We start from the raw sequence: 18,531 nt of genomic DNA, 5'->3' as shown, positions 1-18,531 counted from the left end.
TTAATTGCCTATCTATTTTTTTCTGGACCTGTGATTTCAGCAATTTAAGGAACTCCCGCTAAGAATTCCTTCTACTGATAAATTTGGGCATTTTCTCTACTGTTTATAATCTTAGAGTAGTTAAGTGATTGTAGATTCAGGAAGTACTCAAGACTGCAATTGAATCCAGGTCTTCTTGATTGAAGGGCATTATGTCTCCAATGAATCAAAGACTGATAAAACAAACATTTATTAAGTGCTTACTGTTTGTCAGACGTTGAGCAAAACACTGGAGATACAAATACAAAAAATGAGTCTAAGAAGAGTGGGGTGGGATGGGCCGATTAGTCCGGTCCTCATAAGTGTGTACAACGTGCTTGACTAATACAATCTCCATGTGTACTTTGGAGCATGTCTAGACAACTTGCTCTGGTTCATGAATCATGTGATGATGAGTAGCTTTTTTGATTGGCTGGAGCTGGAACTGGGGTACCTTCAGAAGGCACTAAGCAGCCAAAGTGAGTCTCTTTGCTCTAGCTCTGCCTGGCCTAGTCACATGTAGAGGCAAGAGATGTTGTGAACTTTTCTTGTGGAGAGAGCGGTCTCAGGTCTTAATTTGTCATCACTGGACCACACAGGGCCCTATATAGGCATGGCCTTACTATTACTTCTGACTCTATCCTGTCTGTTTTACCTGTAATAAGTAAAGGAGTACTAGAGACAGCTGTGACTTTGTGAGCTTCAAAAGGTAGCAGCGGTATACTATCAGAGGCCCAGAATCTGGAGTCCATATTGGATTTTGTAGTTGATCAAGCTCCAGACTGTCTGAAGTGAAGCCCTGGGGAATGAATGGCAGGGCCCAACCTAGAAGTGATTGGGATGTGGATTCATCCAGCGTTGGGAAGTAAAGTTGATGGGACAAATGTTTGTAGAAATGACAGTACATTTGAGACTATTATTTTCATTGATAGTGACCCTATAGGGGAGAGTTGATTTCCAGGTGCTGGATGCTATATATTTGTAGTAAATATCCCATTTAATGGGGCAGCTAAGAGGTATAGTGGATAGAGCACAGGGTATGGGGTTGGGAAGACCTGAGTTCAAATCCAGGCTCAGATACTTACTAGCTATGTAACTGTGGGCAAATCACTTATCCCCATTTGCCTCAGTTTCCTCATCTGTAAAGTTAGAGAGAGAAGAAAATGGCGAACCACTCCAGTATCTTTGCCAAGAAAATCCCCAAAAAGGTTCATGGAGAGTTGGACACAACTGTAACTATTTAATAACAGCAGCGTATATCCGATTTGTAAAAGTTAATTGGGCAAATGGAATTGGGGCAATAACCACTGGCAGTTAAGAGTGGGTAAACAATACCAGAATGGAGGTTTGTACCAATAACATTAGGAAAAGTCACCCCCAGACTTGTCAAAGTTAACCTAATAAAAACATGAGAGAAGACATGCTCTAAAGAACCTGACTCATCAGCTTGGAACAAGGATTGGAATAGGCATTACTCATAAGGAAATCTCTGCTCTCACCTCAAGGAGTTTATATTCTAACAGGGCAAGAGAGAATACATAGGGAGTGTTTTGTTTCGAGAGATCATAGAATGAGTGATTGATAGGAATGATGATATTAATTTGATTACTGTTTCAGAGCTAGAGGTGAATGGAACATATGTGACTGGCATGCCATGAAAATCGCTCTGGAGCAGCACTGTGGGTGTGGTGTGTGGCTAGATTTGGAGAATGTTCATCAATCAGTAGTTGACAGTCAGAAAGTGACTGGACTGGGTGGGAGGTAGAGGCTGGAGAGGCAAGAGTTTGGGATGACCATGGTCTGGAACTAGTTGGTCTAGGGTGGAGCTGGATATGGTATATGCTCGTCAATTAGAAGACCTAGGTCTCAGGATGAAAGTTAATTTATCTGTTGGATGGGGTGGGGTGGGGTAGGGTGAGAAAGACAGTTTGAATGAGGGAAAAGTCCAAACAAAGAAGTGCTTGTTGAAAGAATTTTAATTTAAATTACATAAATATATCAAACCCAGCTCATAATGTTTTATTTAGAAAAAAAATTGATACTACTTTGAATGAATAGATAGGAATCACCTGTGATTAGCATATAGGTTATTTACATGCAAATGAGGGCTTTAGACTATTGGAAGGTGATTCAATCTGGTCTATTTTTTGTCATATTTTAGCAACCAACATTGCCTCTCTCTAAGTTGCTAAATATACGTGTGTGTGTGTGTGTGTGTGTGTGTGTGTGTATACATATATATTCAGGAAGGACTTTTGTAAGGCACCTCAGCTGCTATTTAATAAAAACCATACCTGACCAAGAATCTTGGCTGTGTCTCCAACAAGTAGAGATCTAGACAGACCCAGAGTGATGGGAACCCCATCATCTGTCACAGAAGCCCTATTTAAACAAAAGTTAATTCCTAGGTATTATTTAAATCATATTAAATACCAAACGTGCCATGTAGACCCGACTAAATTTGAAGTGTCAGTATTATTTTCTCAGAGGCTGTTGGGATCACCTTATGGCTTCTTCTCAGACTGACCAGGCCTGGTCAGAGTCCCAAATCTGATGACATATATCTGAATGAGATGGGAGTGCTAAGTGTGCAAATCCAAAACTCTATGTTGACTTAGACCAGTCCTACACAGAGGCAGCACAATGTAGTATAGATAGCCCTGAATTCAGAGTCAAAGGAACTGGGATTCTGTAATTGGGATTGGGCTACACCTGTGAACTGGGGTAAGTCATTGTCTTTGTATAGGCCTCAGTTTTTCTTTAGTAACAGGGGAAACTGGATTACTAGTTGATCCTAAAAAAAAAGTGTCAAATACACCAAGGAGGGCTGTATCCTGCATGTACTCTAAAACACTAGAAGTCACAGTGATTTTCCAGAAGTGCCTTCAAGTCACTATCCCTCTCCCTTTCTCAGATCTCTTCAGGAGTATAAACAGAGAGGCCTGTCAAAAGTAAAATAGCCATCAAAGATGGCAGCCTGGGTGCTCTTCCTACTGAACCATGTGGCTTAGCTGATAATATAAGTGCTAACCTTTGGAATTAGACCATGGCAAGGTTTTTAATAGAAATATTTGGAAGTGAGAAGACTTGCCTTGGAGTCCTGGTTTCATCTTTAAAGTACTATGTAACCTCTACTTAAGGCCTCAGTTTCCTCATTTGTAAGAATGAGAGGGTCAGATGAAATTATCATCTCCCTGGTACATTATCTAGGTCTGACATTTTACATTCTAGAATCTCTTTAAGTTCTGTTGTTTCCTTTTCTATGAGCCTTTCTAGCTCTGAAATTTAGGTCCCTTCCAAGTCTGACATTCTGTGGTTCTGAGGTTCTTGGCAAGACTTGGGATCAAGAGGGTAGGGTGGTGGTCTCATGATCCATGCTGTCTACAGGTCATTTCCTGTTCCTTGTGAGCCATCCCTCCTCTCTTTGAAAGACAGACTCACTGATCACTTTTACTTTTAATTCCTCATCTTCTTTCTGGGTGCCCACACCAACAGCCCTGTGATGGCTGCAGCCCTGGGAGAGTGAATGCAAAGCCAACAAATAATCCATTTTCAAGGTTTGCTAACAGAGAAGAGGCTCTATTTATGAAACGTATATTGTTCAGTTTCAGGGGGAAATCATGTAATCATTGCAGAGGGAAAGGCATGGAAAGTGCTTTATTTTGCATAAAAATCTCCTTGCTCTATGATTTATGTGATGGAATTTTTCAGGCCTGGAGAGGACAGGTCTCAGTTCCACACCTAAGGAAGGTGGGATTTAAAATGCAGAAAGAATTGCTGGCCAACAGGAAAACATTGAAGTTAAATCAATGTCAGAGAAAAGAGCAAGATAGAAATCTTCCTATCTCATGGGGGGACCCCAGCACTGAGAGATGAGCTTGCTGCCGCCCACTGCCACCCTAAGCAGATACAGCACCATCATCAATTTGACTAGGTCCTGTACCACATTATACAGATCAGACAACTTAACGGGAGGGGACCTTAGAGAGCATCCTGACCAGCCCCTTCTTTTTGCAGATCAGGACACTGAGACTCAGAGAGAAAAAGGCCCTGAGTTCACATAGCCAAAACCTGAGCCCAGTTCCAAATCTATGGCTCTTCACAACATGGCATGCCATCTCTCTTCCTAGTAAATCCAACATTACAAGCAATATGTTACTAGCTCCTGAAACCAGTGATCTCCATTAGTAAAAAAAAAAAAAAATTGAAAAGGCACTTTTACTATTGGTAAATTTACTTATTTGTAAATTACATCTATGTACAACAGTACTGCTGAAACTATACATCACAAACCTTTAACAAAATAGTAACTAAAGTGAATGAGATAAAGAGAAAATAGCATTTAGTTGTAGAATCAGTAGGGAATTACTGGAGTTTACTGAGTAGGGGAGTGATGTGATCAGATCCACACTTCATGAAGAACATTTTGGCATCTGTGTGGAGACTGTACTGGAGAGAGGAGAGACTTGAGACAGGGGAGCAATTAGAAGGCTATTGCAGATGAGAGGTCATGAGAGCCTGAAGGAGTGAAATAACTTTATGTACTGGGAGAATGGGATAGATTTGAGAAATATTGTGGAGTTAGAAATGACAAGATTTAGCAGCTGATTGGATTTGTTGGCTTTGAATTCACAAGAGAGATCACTTCAAAGATGGCAACGTAGGTGCTCTTGACAAAAATAGGGAAGCTCAGAAAAGGGATGGATTTGGGAGGAGCGATAATGTAATAAGTTCTGCAAGTCATGTTGTAACCCATCCATGCTTGCCTGTGCTGTGCAGTTCACTTGTCTATCCGAAATAAAAAGAGCAAAGTGGGGTTTTTGCTTATCAGTTACTTCCCTAGAGCCACAAGGTGATCTAGAGGTTAGCGGGTGGCCATGCTTGGGGAAGCAGAGAAGGGATTTTCCCAATGGCATTGGGTAGCTGTTGCTATGAGGCCCCCAGAGAAAAGCCAGGACAATGTCTGGTGCAGAAGAAAGGGACTGGACACTTGCACAGAGGAGGTGGGGAGAGTGATGGGGGTTAATGGAAGATACCTTGCAACTGGCTATAATGGGGATGGTGTGATGTAACCCATCTTCTCACCCCTGCAAATGATTAATTACATGCCTCTTGGGATCTGGCCATGGTCCTCCAGGTGGCCCTGGCTCCCTCCCTTCCTCTCTCTCTCTCTCTCTCTCTCTCTCTCTCTCTCTCTCTCTCTCTCTCTCTCTCTCACACACACACACACACACACACACACACACACACACACACAAACACACACAGAGACACAAACAAACACACACACACACTCAGTAAATTCCAGTGGGTTCCCATCACCTCCAGGAACAAATACAAAATGATCCATTTGACATTCAAAGCCCTTCCTAACCAATCCCCCTCCTCCCTTTCCAGTCTTCTTACACCTTGCTCCCTGATGCCTGCTCTTTGATCCAGTGATCCTGGCTGTTTCACAAAGAAGAGTCCTATACTTGGAAGGCTTTTCTTCCACTTTGCCTACTGATCTCCCTGGTTTTCTTTAAGTTCTAACTGAAACTCCATATGCTATAGGAAGCCTTCCCTGACCCACCATCTATCCTGGACACCTTAATTGTCTATAGAGCCCAAATATAACTGAAACTTTCAATTTGTAGAAAGGGAAACTGAGACTCAGAGAGGTGATGACATTTGCCTAGAATCACTCATCTAGGGAATGTTGAAGCCATATATTGAATTAAATCCAAGGCTTCATCTGTTCCCTTTAAAGATGTAAGCCCTTATTGGTCCAAGCTTATCACCTAAAACTGTCCCAGAGATGAGATATAATTGGAGAGAACTGAACCACTGGTATTTTCCACCTAGAGGTGTCCACTGATCTTAAGGATCTGGTTCTATTGCTTATGGGAGCATATTGTAAGTGGTCATTGTAGAATTCACCAACCTCAACTTTCTGCCATGTTGATTTTCTTTTGTAGACAGAAAGACCTGGCCTTAGAAAACTCCACTAACTCCAAGAGAAAGATAGTTTTACTTTCATCAGACCATCATTTCCTCCACCATATATTTTGCAATTTAACAGGAAGGAGGTTTGATATGGGGAAGGGTTAGGAATTGGGAGGAAGGGAAATCCAAGGGGAAGGAGGAGAAGGAAATGACAAAGAATAAGAGGAGACTCAGAAAGAGACTCTCTAAGGGTGGAGTCTTGGTTTTTATTTTCTTGGTGTGGACAGAAGGTACGATCTAGTGTACTCTGAGCCAGATGAGTTTCCTTGCCCAGTCAGCAACATGAGAACACGTTCTAGCAATGGGTCTGTGAGGAAAGCCCTCATTAATTAATAACTAACTAGCGTCTGAGGCTCTGTTGAGGAGTCCAGACCATGGAGTAAAGTCTCTTTTGTAAACAGGAGCTAGAGGTCTGTCACTGATTTCAATGAAGGAAGTCAAGTCTTTCCTCTGTGGCTGAGCTATGGCCCACAGGAAGGATTGATTATCTTTTCTGTGAGCACAAGGATGGGGAACATTTGGAGAAATATAAATTCTATCGACCGGCTGGGCACAGGTACTGCATTATTCAGCCTCGGGAATTAATGTACAAAGCTTGCCATTATCATTAAACTTTGGCTGCAAATAATTCATGCTTAGAACTTTTAGAGGATATATTATTAACGATAACACCAGCAGAACCTGACTGACTGACTTCTTGGAATTTGGTGGGAATGACAGCCGTATGAGTCCTTTCATAGGAATACCATTTTTAGAAGAGACAGAATGATAAAGAGGAAAGAGTTCTCACTGTGGATTCAGAGATACCTGTGTTTAAGTCCTGGCTTCCTAACAGTGTAACCAAGCCTCAGTTGTTTCCAGTCTCTGAGCCACCATATCCTCATCTGTTAAATGGGGGTGATAATAATACTTGTACTGCCTACCTCCAAGGGTTGTTGAAGCAATTTATTGGGACAACACAGGGTCAAATCCTGTTACCTCTGAGTACTTTGTTCATCAGCATCAACCCTCCTTCCCTGGTAAATTGTATCAAACCTGAGTAGAGGTTGGGGGTTATTGGTGCAGAGGACAATCCAAGTTGGAGGGGGCTCAGTTTATATGGTGAAGCAATGACAATACAGAAGAGTTTGATGGGGCTAAGAATAGAATTTTAGAGAACTCCTTGGCCAAGGGGACAACCTATTTTCCCAAAAATCTGGCCTGAAGTTGGTCACCTGGGGCCAAACAATGCAATGGATCATGTTACTGGCACCAGCAGTAGGAAAACAGCAAGGTTTAGGGACAATGGGCCTCAGGCTGTTGAGGGGAAGAATTGTGTCCCTCTGGATGCCAGAGTCCTAGTCTTCCCACCACAGTTATGGCTATGCCATTGAATCAGATTGAAGTTGTGGTCAAGTAAAATCCCCAGATAATCGCACATGAATTGTTGACTAGATCAATGCAAGAGAAGATGTTTCTGGCAGTGATTTGAAGAATGGATTGAAGGTCTAAAAATAAATGTGGGTTTGGGTTCTGTCACCTTAACCTTCTTGCATATCACTCTAGAGTTCCTGTTATTGGAATCCTCTGAGACCTCTAAAGAGGACATATTCTTACACTACTCAGAAAATCAAGGCTGAAGCTGTCTTACCAGAGGAACCCTCCCTCCTTCCCCCTCCCTCATAGACACAATGGGTCAGTGTCCAGTAATATGCTTTAATCTATCTTCTTTCCCTTCCTCTACTCCCAAATAAGTCTTTCTCTGACTATCTTCCATGTCTGGAATGCTCTTACACCCTATCTCCACATCCTGGCTTCTCAAAATTCCTTCAGATTTCAACTAAAATCACTTCTGCAAGAAACCTGTCCCACTCCTCTTTAATCTTAATGCCTTCCCTCTGAGACTATCCCCAACATATCCTTTCTATACCTTGTGGTATGGGCAAGTAGGTGGCACAGGGGGATGGCGTGCTGGTCTAGAATAAGGAAAATGGGTATTCTTGAGTTCAAATTTGGCCTCAGACACTTATTAGCGGCATGACCCTAGGAAAGTCACTTCACCCTATTTTCCTCAGTTTCCTCACCTGTAAAATGAACTGGAGAAAGAAATGACAAATCACTCCAGTCTCTTTGCTAAGAAAATCACAAATGGAGTCACAAAGAGCCAGACAACTGAAACAATTAAAAACAACTACACCTTGTTTGTACCTAGCTGTTCGCATGTTGTTTCTTATTAGACTGTGTGATCTTCTTAAGAGCAGAAAGTGTTTTTTAATTTTTGCTTTTCTTTGTATCCCCAGCACTTAGCCTAGTGCTTGGCACATAGTAGGTGCTTAAGAAATGCTAGTAGTCTGTCTAACTCTCCCTACCCAGGGAATGAATCTTTCTCCATCATTAATTTTTATATTCCTTCCCCACCCCTACTCCCAAGATATAGCTAGCAGTCAGTTGTTTGAATACAAAATGTGTTTTTTGCTTGAGGCTGGGCGAGATTCAAAGTTTAGTTCAGATCAAGTCTTTGCCTTCACTAGAATTTAGAGTCTAGTGGACAGTAGTGATACAACAAAATCAATTTGATAGGCATTTATTAAGCACCTGCTGTTTACAAAACATTATGACAAGTTTTAGGAGAGATACATCCCTTTGGCCTAAATTGACAGTTTTCTTTTGGGGGAAGTGGAAAGGATAGATCAGATAGATCTTGTTGGAATGTTTGAGCTAGAAGGTACTGGGGTCTTCTAGATGTAGCTTTCATTGGGTCTGGTGTCTTCCCTCCTCTCAGGAAACTGAGTCCAAAAAGTCTTAATGGAAATATAAAGACACATTCTCCTCCTTTCAAAGCAAGTCTTGTTTCTTGCTTTTCAATCCCATCGAGGAGCTCTTTAGAATCTTTCGAACATGGCTCAAAATAGAAAGTGATATGAAGTTAAAAATATAACTTCAATGAAGCATGGCTCTGTGTCAAAAGAGCTGTTTCTGGTGCCTTATTATGAAAATGAGACAAATTATGTTAGATGGAGACACTTAGGGGAGCAGTCCCTGATACTCCCCACTCTTGTAGATGGCTGAGGGCTCTGCCTTTGACCAACCCAGCGACCTATTCAGGGAAGCTAGGATCTGCGTGGGCAAAAGGGATGGGATCTGTGTGAGGAGGGTCTGTCTCATTAATAGTGGCCACTACTGGGCTCTGCCCCTTATGCTGAATGAGCTCCCAGATGAGTAACAGAGATGCTTTACATGTCAGTAGGCTTTGCAGTTTCTTTCTTTTTTTCAACCCTTTTCACTCAGCAGTCCTGAGAGGCAGATAGTAACAGTGTGACTGTCCCTGAGTGTCAGAAGAAGGAACTGAGGCTGAGAGGGGGAAGGAACCTGGAATGCCTAATCTGAGGAGCAAAACTGGGACTCAGTCATGGATTTACAGTTTCAGAATCAGAATTTCTCAAGAGTTGGAAGTGGCCTCAGATACCATCTAGAGCAGGGCTGCTTAACCTGTGTGTGTGTGTGTGTGTGTGTGTGTGTGTGTATTTTGGATCTCTTTGGCAATCTGGTGAAACCTATGGACCTATTCTCAGACTGTTTTAAAATACCTGTGTATGCATGCATGTATACATATAGGTGTGCATGTATACACATGTATGTACACACATGCACATATGAACATATATGTACACACATATTATATTTTATGTATATATAAAATGAAAAAGGAATATCATAGTCCTTAGCACTTAGAAGTGTCTGGTACTTAATAAGTGCTTAATAAATGTTTACTAATTGAGTGAAGGAAATAAGTTATATCAAAGTACGCACACACACACACACACACACACATACACACACACACAGGCACATACAATATCCCAAAAGTCTTAGTGCAGATTAAACTTTAATGGCTTAAATTTACACTAAGACTTTTAGAATACTTTATATGTAACACATATATAGATGTAGATGTGTATCCACATTCCATATTTAACCTTATAGATTGGTGAAAAACTCCCTAAAAATTCAAGCTATTAAAAAATGGCAGTCTTAGTAGGTAGTAGTATCCTCATCCCTGGATATCTTCAAAACAAAGATGGAAGACTACTTGTTTGAATTAAACTAGATTAGTGTGAAATGACCTGTTCTTAACGAAACCATGCTCTCTCTTTATGATCACTCCATATTTTTCTAGATATTTACTAATGATCCCGAAAGTGTTACATAGTCAAACATTAGTATTTAATAAAACTGCGTCATATGGAAACCCTTATGAAAATATTTGTCCCTCTACAACTTCTACCCACTATTCCTGTTTTGCCCCGTAGGGCAAAACTTTCACATGGCAAAACTTCACATATATACTTGAAATCAGTAATCAGGTCCTCCCCATGCTTTGTTTTTCTCTGGGTTCAACCTCCCTGTTTCCTCTGGCTCTCCTATGCCTTACTCTCCAGGCTTCTAACCAGGCTTTCTAAAGCCTAGCACACAGAATGAAACTAAACAGAACTTCCAGGTGAAGTCTGACCAGGCTATTCATTCCTGACTTTTAGAATTCTGTGGTTTTTCTCTGCCCAGCAGATGATGCCACATCCCCTCTACCTGGGATGGGCCTTCTTCAATGGGTGGGCCACTGTCTACTGGTTAGCTTAGGGGAAAATGTGCTTACCTGTGGGAAGCTGCTGAGCAATAATTCAAATGAAAATGGGCTATTTATTATGATCACATCAAGCTGGAATGATTACATTGCCTGAGGTGTAATTACTGCAAGCCCCAGCTATACCAGGGCTGCCTAGCCTAGACATAGGAGGCAAAACACTTTGTTTCTCTGAAAAAGACGGAGCTTTTTCCAGACATGACCAATGGATCGTCTGATGCAGACAGGAATCCGTCATGGAGTGGTTATGTAATTTTGAAATAGTGTGCTCAAGGCTTCCTTTAATGAAGGCCAAGGCACTCTTGTGGTGGGAAGAATGTGGAATCCAGAGAACACAGCAAATTGTTTACCAACGATTCGGATGTATCTTCAGCTTGAAATATGATTTTAAAGAGTTCAACTTCTCAAAAAATGTGATTTGTTTTCTTAGAGGGTAGACCAACAAAACAAGGACTCAGGCTGTGATGTGAGGGGTCTGCAAGGGCTTCATGGTGGTAGAGATTGAGAATCAATGAATGGTTTGCCTGGGGAGGTCTCATTTACCCCAAGTATCTTTAAAAACCAGCATGCAACCCTCATTTCTGTGGCTTAAGGATGTTCTGTCTGAAGGTGTGTGCATGTATGCATGTGGGAGGGGATGAGGGAGGAGAGGGAGGCTTTATGACTTCTGGGAAATTCCCTATCCCTTTATGGGATAGTTACCCCAAAGAACTTCAGAACTGAAAAAAAATAAAGTATGAGCTGATTGATGAAAAGAACCTCAAATATTCGGGACTGAAACCACCTATTCCAATATCTGTTTTGATGAACATGCAGGTAACCATGTCAAGGCAGTTGGAACTGCTTAAATCAATTTCTTGTTGTTGGGTTCTTTAACAATGTGGCCGTTGAGAATGAACCTTACGGAAGTGTTGTTTCTTCATCTTAGGAAGGAGATTGGACAAAATGATTTCTAGGGTTCCTGCTACCTTTGACATTTTGTGTTCTGTGTTCTCAAGTCCCTCCTGCTTCTGACATTTTGTATTCTAAGATCTCTCCCAGCTTTGATCTTCTCTGTTCTAAGTAAAAATCCCTGTTAGTCAAAAGGTAGATGTAACTACAGAGCAATGGGACTGAACTTTAGGGACAAGAATACTCATTAAGGATTTAGAAGATCTAGATTTAAGCTTTGGCTCTGTCACTCACAGTGAGACCTTGGTTAAGTTACTTAGCTTTGGTGTATCACAGGTCCTATTCCACACAATGACAAGGGTGGGCCAGACAATCTCTTGTTTGAAATGAGAGAATGGGGCTATATGATGACTTTGGTCTTTGCCAGCTGTAAAACAATAATCATTTTCTCTAAGGTAAGGGCCTTCCAGTTCTCAAAATCTTCTTGGATTGTTAGAATGAACCTAACTGTACTTCAGTTCTTGACTAAGGTGCTATTTGGGATTGAGCCAATGAGCTGCATGAGCAGTATGTTATACTGTGCCAAGAAAGACTCCGTTTCTAGTTAGAAAAGCCATTTGTGTTGTCTCTCATTGATTTTGTTTTTCTTGAAAAGACAGATGTATTTGTAAAATCACCCAAACCCCACAGTATAGTTCTTCAGGACAGCTTTGTGTTTGTCCAAATGTGTGTCCTCTGGGGGCCAAAATTCCTTCCCTGCTTGTTCCATCCATGCGGCTCAGTGGGGTCCCCATTCACTTGGTGTGTGAAAACACCCTTTGAGGGATCCCAGGTCACATTTTTAACCTGTTGGCTCCAGCTTCACTTGGGGTATCTTGGAATAGATTCAACGGACCAGTCTGATTCCTTTCTTTGCTAGTTTTGTAGATGGTAAGCCTTATAGAGTGGTAGAAGAATCATACTGGGGAGGGAGAAGGACAAAATTAGACTCTGAATGAATGACTAAGTCAGTTATGTTAATAAAGTGTGTGATGTAACTACAAGAAGCATTGCTCCACATAAGAGACCTTAACTAAAGAAAGATATGTTTGTACCCTTTGTGGTTGCTGTTCAGATCTATGATGTCACCAGTGGAGGGAATTTCAGGATAGGAAACTCCCTCTACCAATGCCAACCAGCAGCTGTGAGCTGTCTGAGGGTGCTTACAGGCTAAAGGACGATGATGATGATGACGATGATGATGATGATGATGATGATGATGATGATGATGACGATGATGACGACGACAACAACAGCTAACATTTATATAGCATTCACTATGGGCCAGGCACTGTGCTAAGCACTAGGAATGCAAAAGAAGGCAAAAGATAATCCTTTTCCTTATGCAGTTTATAGTCTAATGAGTCACCCAGCTAGTAAATTTTGGAAGCCAGATTTGAACTCATGTCTTCCTAACTCCAGACCCAGAGGTCTATCCATTGTGCCATCTGCTGCCATGATTGGGGGTAGGGTGGGGAAGGCACTGACTAATATCTGGTTCCATCTAGTATTCAGGACCCTTTAGGCCCTCAGTGTTGTATGCATTTCCTTGATCTATTTCTGGCCTAAAGGACAGGGATTGATGATGGCTCCCAACTCTGAATTACCAATGCCTAACTGTAGCCCAACCTTAGTCTGTATGGCATCAAACTAGACCATTTCTCCTTCTATAATCTTCTACAATCCTTTGAGAATCCTCTTTCTAGAACCCCAGAATCCCAAACCCTATTTTCCAGGTCAAATCCAACCTATAACTACAAAGGAATCATGTTTTATTGAATCCCTGACAAATGTTCATGTAATCTGCACTTCAAGGCTTCCTGTGGGGGAAAAGGCACTACCTGCCAAGTGGCTCATCCCACTTTTTGATAGCTCTGTTAGGAAGTTTTTCTTTAAATGGAACTGAAATCTACTTTCCTATAATTTTCTATCATTGATCCTAGTTCTCTGCTCCCCTGGGGCCAAGTAGGATGAATCTAAACCCTTTTCTCATATGACAAATCCCCAAATGCTTAAAGATAAAACTTATACCTTTCTTTTTGTCTCTCAAGGTTAAACTCTCAGTTCCTTAAATGGTTCTGGGATCTTATCACTTCTGGAGTTTCTTTCAAGAAGACACAGAATAGACTATCTCTGCCTGCCTATTAAGCTTTCCACAAAGGTGTCTACCCAAAGTACCAGACATTTCCCTTGATTTCTTCCAACACTGAGAAGTGGAGTACTCCTATCTACTGATCATCTCTCATTCTTGCCATGTGGTGACCTCCTCTCCTCCTATTCTTCTTTGAATCTCTCATTGGCCATATATTGCAGTCTTCTTGCAGCCTCCATTCACCTACCCATTGCCCTCTGTGTGATGGTCATCTTTTGCTCTTTGGAGTTAGAGGTGTTCCAGTTCTCACCCCGTACAAGCATCACTGGTAAATAGTTATATTGAAAAGACAAGATCTTGCTGTTATAGGAAGATAGGGTCAATGCTGTCCTTTTAAATGTCCTAGAATCAATCTGTCCTACACTCTTCCTCCCTTTAAAGTCTTGGCTGGCCTCATAGTCCATCAAAGTTGAATACCTTGAGTTAACTCAGCTGATCCCAGTGTGTCCTACTTTCCACTTCTTTCCTCATTTCACTCATTCTTCTCTAAATGTTCTCCAACTTGTCAAGATCCTTCTTAAAAGGTGATGATTAAAACTAAATTAAACAGCTTTGTAGACTATCACTTTCCCCATCCTAGACACTATGCTCATCCTTAGGTAGTCTAAGTTCACACTACCTCTTTTGATGTCTGTATAATATTATTGAAGTGAATTTGTGGTCCACTGAAACATTTAGATCTGTGTGTGTGTGTGTGTGTGTGTGTGTGTGTGTGTGTGTGATCTACTGTCCAGTTCTTGTGAATGCTTCTTTAGTGACTGTGCTCCTTCTCTACACAAGACTTTTGATGTGCCACTGCATGTAGAGAACACTACTGGACTCATTTGTCCAATAGTAGTTGAGCCCCTCCTCATTTCTTGACCATGTGACCTGGATTATAGGGCTAAGTGAGGACTGGTGTTGTATCTAAAGAAAGTCCAGAAACAGGGAGCTGATTGTTCATCCCTGTTGTGGAATGCAGGATCAAGTGGGAGAGATACTGTCATATAGAAATATTTTTCTATTTTATCAATTTTATATTATTGATCTCTCTTTATTTATATATTAATTATCATTAATAATTATGTTATTATAGTGTACACATTATAATATATTATATATAGTTCTCATGTACATATAAAACTAAAATATTAATATTTGTCTAATTAAATATTGAAGAGTGTTTTTTTTTTCCTTCCAGGTGCTGGAATTTTCTTCTTTAAAGTTAAGAATCCGTTATTGCTTCCATTTATTCCTTTGAAGGTGGCCCACTCATTTCAATTAGAAGAATCACTGATGACTTCAAGAACGTTAGAATATTACTAACATGCAGCACACATCTGGTTGGGAAGCCCACATCAGAGAAAATTAAAAAATAAAAAAGGTTCACGAATGACAAGGGCAAATGCCAACGGGACATGATACAATGGACCCAAATGCTGAGGTCCTGATGACTTTACTAAAATACTCCATAAAAGATCTTTTCTAAAACTCTCTGCATTACTTGGGAATAGAGTGGTCTGATCTGTATAAAGACACCTGGGCCTGGGTTGGTTGATTTACAGAAAAACCGATGAGGTTCTTATTACTATAGGCAGATGGCAAATCAATGTACTCTTGGTGGAGTTACACATTGGAAGAGTCATTCTGGAAGAAATCTGGAAATATGCTCTCAAATTCATTAACTATATCCTTTGATCCAGGAATATACTCCTAGGTCTGTACCCCCAAAGACATTAAATGAAGAGGAAAAAGCACCTTTAATGGTCTCAGTTGGGAAATAGCTATACAAATTGTGTCATCTGAATGCAATGGAATTCTATTGTGCCATAAGAAATGAAAAAGGAATGGTTTCAGATAATCCTGGAAAGACTTGTATGACTGGATACAAACTGAACTGAACAGAACCAGAACAATTTATATTCTAACAACACTGTAAAGACAAATGACTTTGAAAATCTTAACAATTTATATTATAACAATAATACTGTAATGATAAATGACTTTGAAAATCTTAACAACTCTGATCTATGTGATGACCAACTATAATTCAAGAGGTCCAAGGATGGGGCATGCCACCCACCTCCTGGCAATGAGATGATGGATTCAAGATGCAAAATGAGACATTCATTTTTGGACATGGCAACGTGGGGATTTTTCTTGCTTGACTTTTCACTTTTGTTATATGTATTTTGGTTTTGTTTCTAATTGGGGAGAGCAAGCAGAAAGTAAAGAAAATAAATACTCATTAGTTTAAATTGTTAAAAATACTATAGGCAGCTGGAATCGTAGAGCTTTATCTCACAGAGAATTTAAATGCCCATGTTACTCCCATGCTCAAAAACCTTCTACAGCTCCCTATTGCCTCTTGGATAACATATGAACTTTTTGCCTGCATTTACAGTCCTCCATAATCTGGCTTCCTAGTTTTATTCACACTACCATCATTTTTGCAGTCCATTGTCGCATCAAATTCTATTGATAGCCACTCTTGGATTTTATCCTGACCTCTCGTGCCTCTGTATCCTTTCCATTTAATAAAATCCTTCTCTTTTTTTTTAAGGTCCAATTCAAACACTGTTTTCCTTGAATATTTTTCCTCATTCCCCAAGCTAAAAGCATTTTCTTTCTCCATATACTTTTCTAGAACACTCTGTCTAGACCTTTCCTTTCTCTCTGTCATGTTCTATAGGCTATGCATGGTCCAGAAAGAGTCTGTGTTTTCCATACCATCTCCTGAACAAGGTTAGAAGTCTCCTGGACAAGATCAGCCTCTTGACATTGTAAATTTCTTTTGCCCTGAGTCCCTGTCTCCCTGGGGATAAAATCTTTGATCATGGCCTTGATGATATCTCTTTAAGAAGGTGAGATAAATTCTGAATTTCTGAGGAGACACTTTGAGAGGAAGCAAAATGAACCAAATTCTGATGTTCTTAGAGCTGGGGCTCTAGCCAAAAAGTGGTATGATTGTTGATAAGTTCTCAAGATGGCATCTGGTTCACATAATCCTGGGGATTCACTTCTGACCCAATGGACCCAACAATTATTTGTATAAATGTCACATTGTAGCACTAAAATATAAGCCTCTAGAGATTACATAAGGGCTGCCCCGTTTCTTCCCCCAACACTAGCCTTGCAAGCAGTTACCAATTAATGGTCATTACCTTGAACTGGATGGAAATAAATTAAGAAAATTTTCCCTTAAAATGATGAGATCTCCAGACACATTATTGGGAACCCAAAGTACCTAGAACCATGGGTTAGGTTCTAGGTATTAGATGATCTAATTAGAGATTAGAGATGTCTTCCAATTTCCTTATTTTACAGATGGGGAATCTGATTCTCAAAGAGGGGTAACAATTATAGGTCAGCTAAGGTCACATGGTGGCAGATAGTGCTAGCCCTAGAGTCAAAGGATCTGGATTTAAATCCAGCCTGTTGTCTGCATCATATAACCCTAGAATGTGAGAGCTATAAGGGTGACCTTAGGGGCTCCTTCATTTGATAGATGAGGAATGTAAAGCCCAAAGAATGCTCAGAGAATCATAGCTATAAAGCTGTCTTCATTTTATGGTTAGGAAAACAAAGCCCGGAGAGTTTAAGTTATTTACCCATAGATACATAGCTTGCCTGAAAAAGAGGCAGAATTTGAATCCAGAGCCTCTGACTGAGCCAGTGCCTTGTATACTGTCCATAGCATTTTAAAGGCAAGAATCTTGATCTCCTAACTGCCAGTCTACTATTTTTTTTGAGACAATTGGAAGTTAAGTGACTTGCCCAGGATTATATAGCTATTGTGTGTGAGACTAGATTTGAACTCAGGTCCTCCTGCCTCCAGGGATGGTGCACTATCCACTGTGCTACCTAGCTTTACCCACTATACTATTTTTTTTAATGTAGGCACAAGGGATGCCTAAGCCCAGTTTTGAGACACCTCGGCCTGCCTCTGGTTATTTAAACTAAGGAATGACAAAGAATTATCCAAATGTTCTCAGATGGAATTGTAAAGGGACATGAGTGATCTAATTGTTAAAATTTTAAGACTTTCGTGAGTCAAAGGAGGTAGGTGATGAATGGATGGCTTTTTCTCTTCCAGGTTGTTTTGATTAGCGATGATGATGCCCTGGATGCTCTAGCTACTGTTCCTTAATCCTTTTCACAGGGGAGAATTCATGGGGTCCTCCATGGGGCTCATTTCCATTGTGTGCCTGAAGAGTCTAGGTTTCATGCCAAGTGACAGTCCTACCCAGCTCCTTTTCTGCTCAGCTTATGAGGAACATCTGGTTTTAAAGTGTCGCAATTTTAAAACATATTATAATGCTCATGGGAACAGAATATCAACAACTGTCTATTGCGGCAAACCACACGTCTGGAAAACATTCCTGCAAACTGAGTTCTTAAATAAACATAAATCGCCCATAACCCATGATGCAGGACAACGTTCATTTGTAAATGGAATATTTAGACCAGATGAGGTGCAAACTCTGGTGCTTTCCATAAGATTGTCAAAGTGGGGAAGGAAGAACCTTGAATCTTTTTCTGGAGTCCAAGTGGAATTCCATGTTGACTCAAGCCCCCTCAGTCATCTCTGCAAGCTAACTTCTGTGCCATCTCTCAACTACAGTCACTTTCTACTGCTTTTGGCTGTGCTCTGATGGAAATAATCTAGAAAAATCCATTATCAATATGACAAGAAGTGGATGGGGGAATGATGATAACAATTTTAAAAAATAATTTAAATATATAAACTTGTCTCTAAATCCTCCTTCCCTTCGTAGAGAGCCATCCCCTGTAATATAGAATATTTTTAAAAGAAAAAAATATAAGCAAAAATACTCAACATATCAAA

At 40.6% G+C, this 18,531-nt stretch overlaps 1 long non-coding RNA gene across 1 annotated transcript; it reads left to right on the top strand.

Moving 5' to 3' along the window:
• The first annotated feature begins 6,408 nt into the window (after window positions 1-6,408).
• LOC140521134 (uncharacterized) lies at window positions 6,409-15,940 on the top strand. The gene is made up of 2 exons (XR_011972809.1): window positions 6,409-6,559; window positions 14,884-15,940. It is a non-coding gene; the product is annotated as an uncharacterized lncRNA (long non-coding RNA).
• Window positions 15,941-18,531: the final 2,591 nt, after the last annotated feature.

This window comes from Notamacropus eugenii, chromosome 1 (genome assembly GCF_028372415.1).
Source record: "Notamacropus eugenii isolate mMacEug1 chromosome 1, mMacEug1.pri_v2, whole genome shotgun sequence".
NCBI classification, from domain to species: domain Eukaryota; kingdom Metazoa; phylum Chordata; class Mammalia; order Diprotodontia; family Macropodidae; genus Notamacropus; species Notamacropus eugenii.
This window is presented reverse-complemented; position numbering and strand designations above follow the sequence as displayed.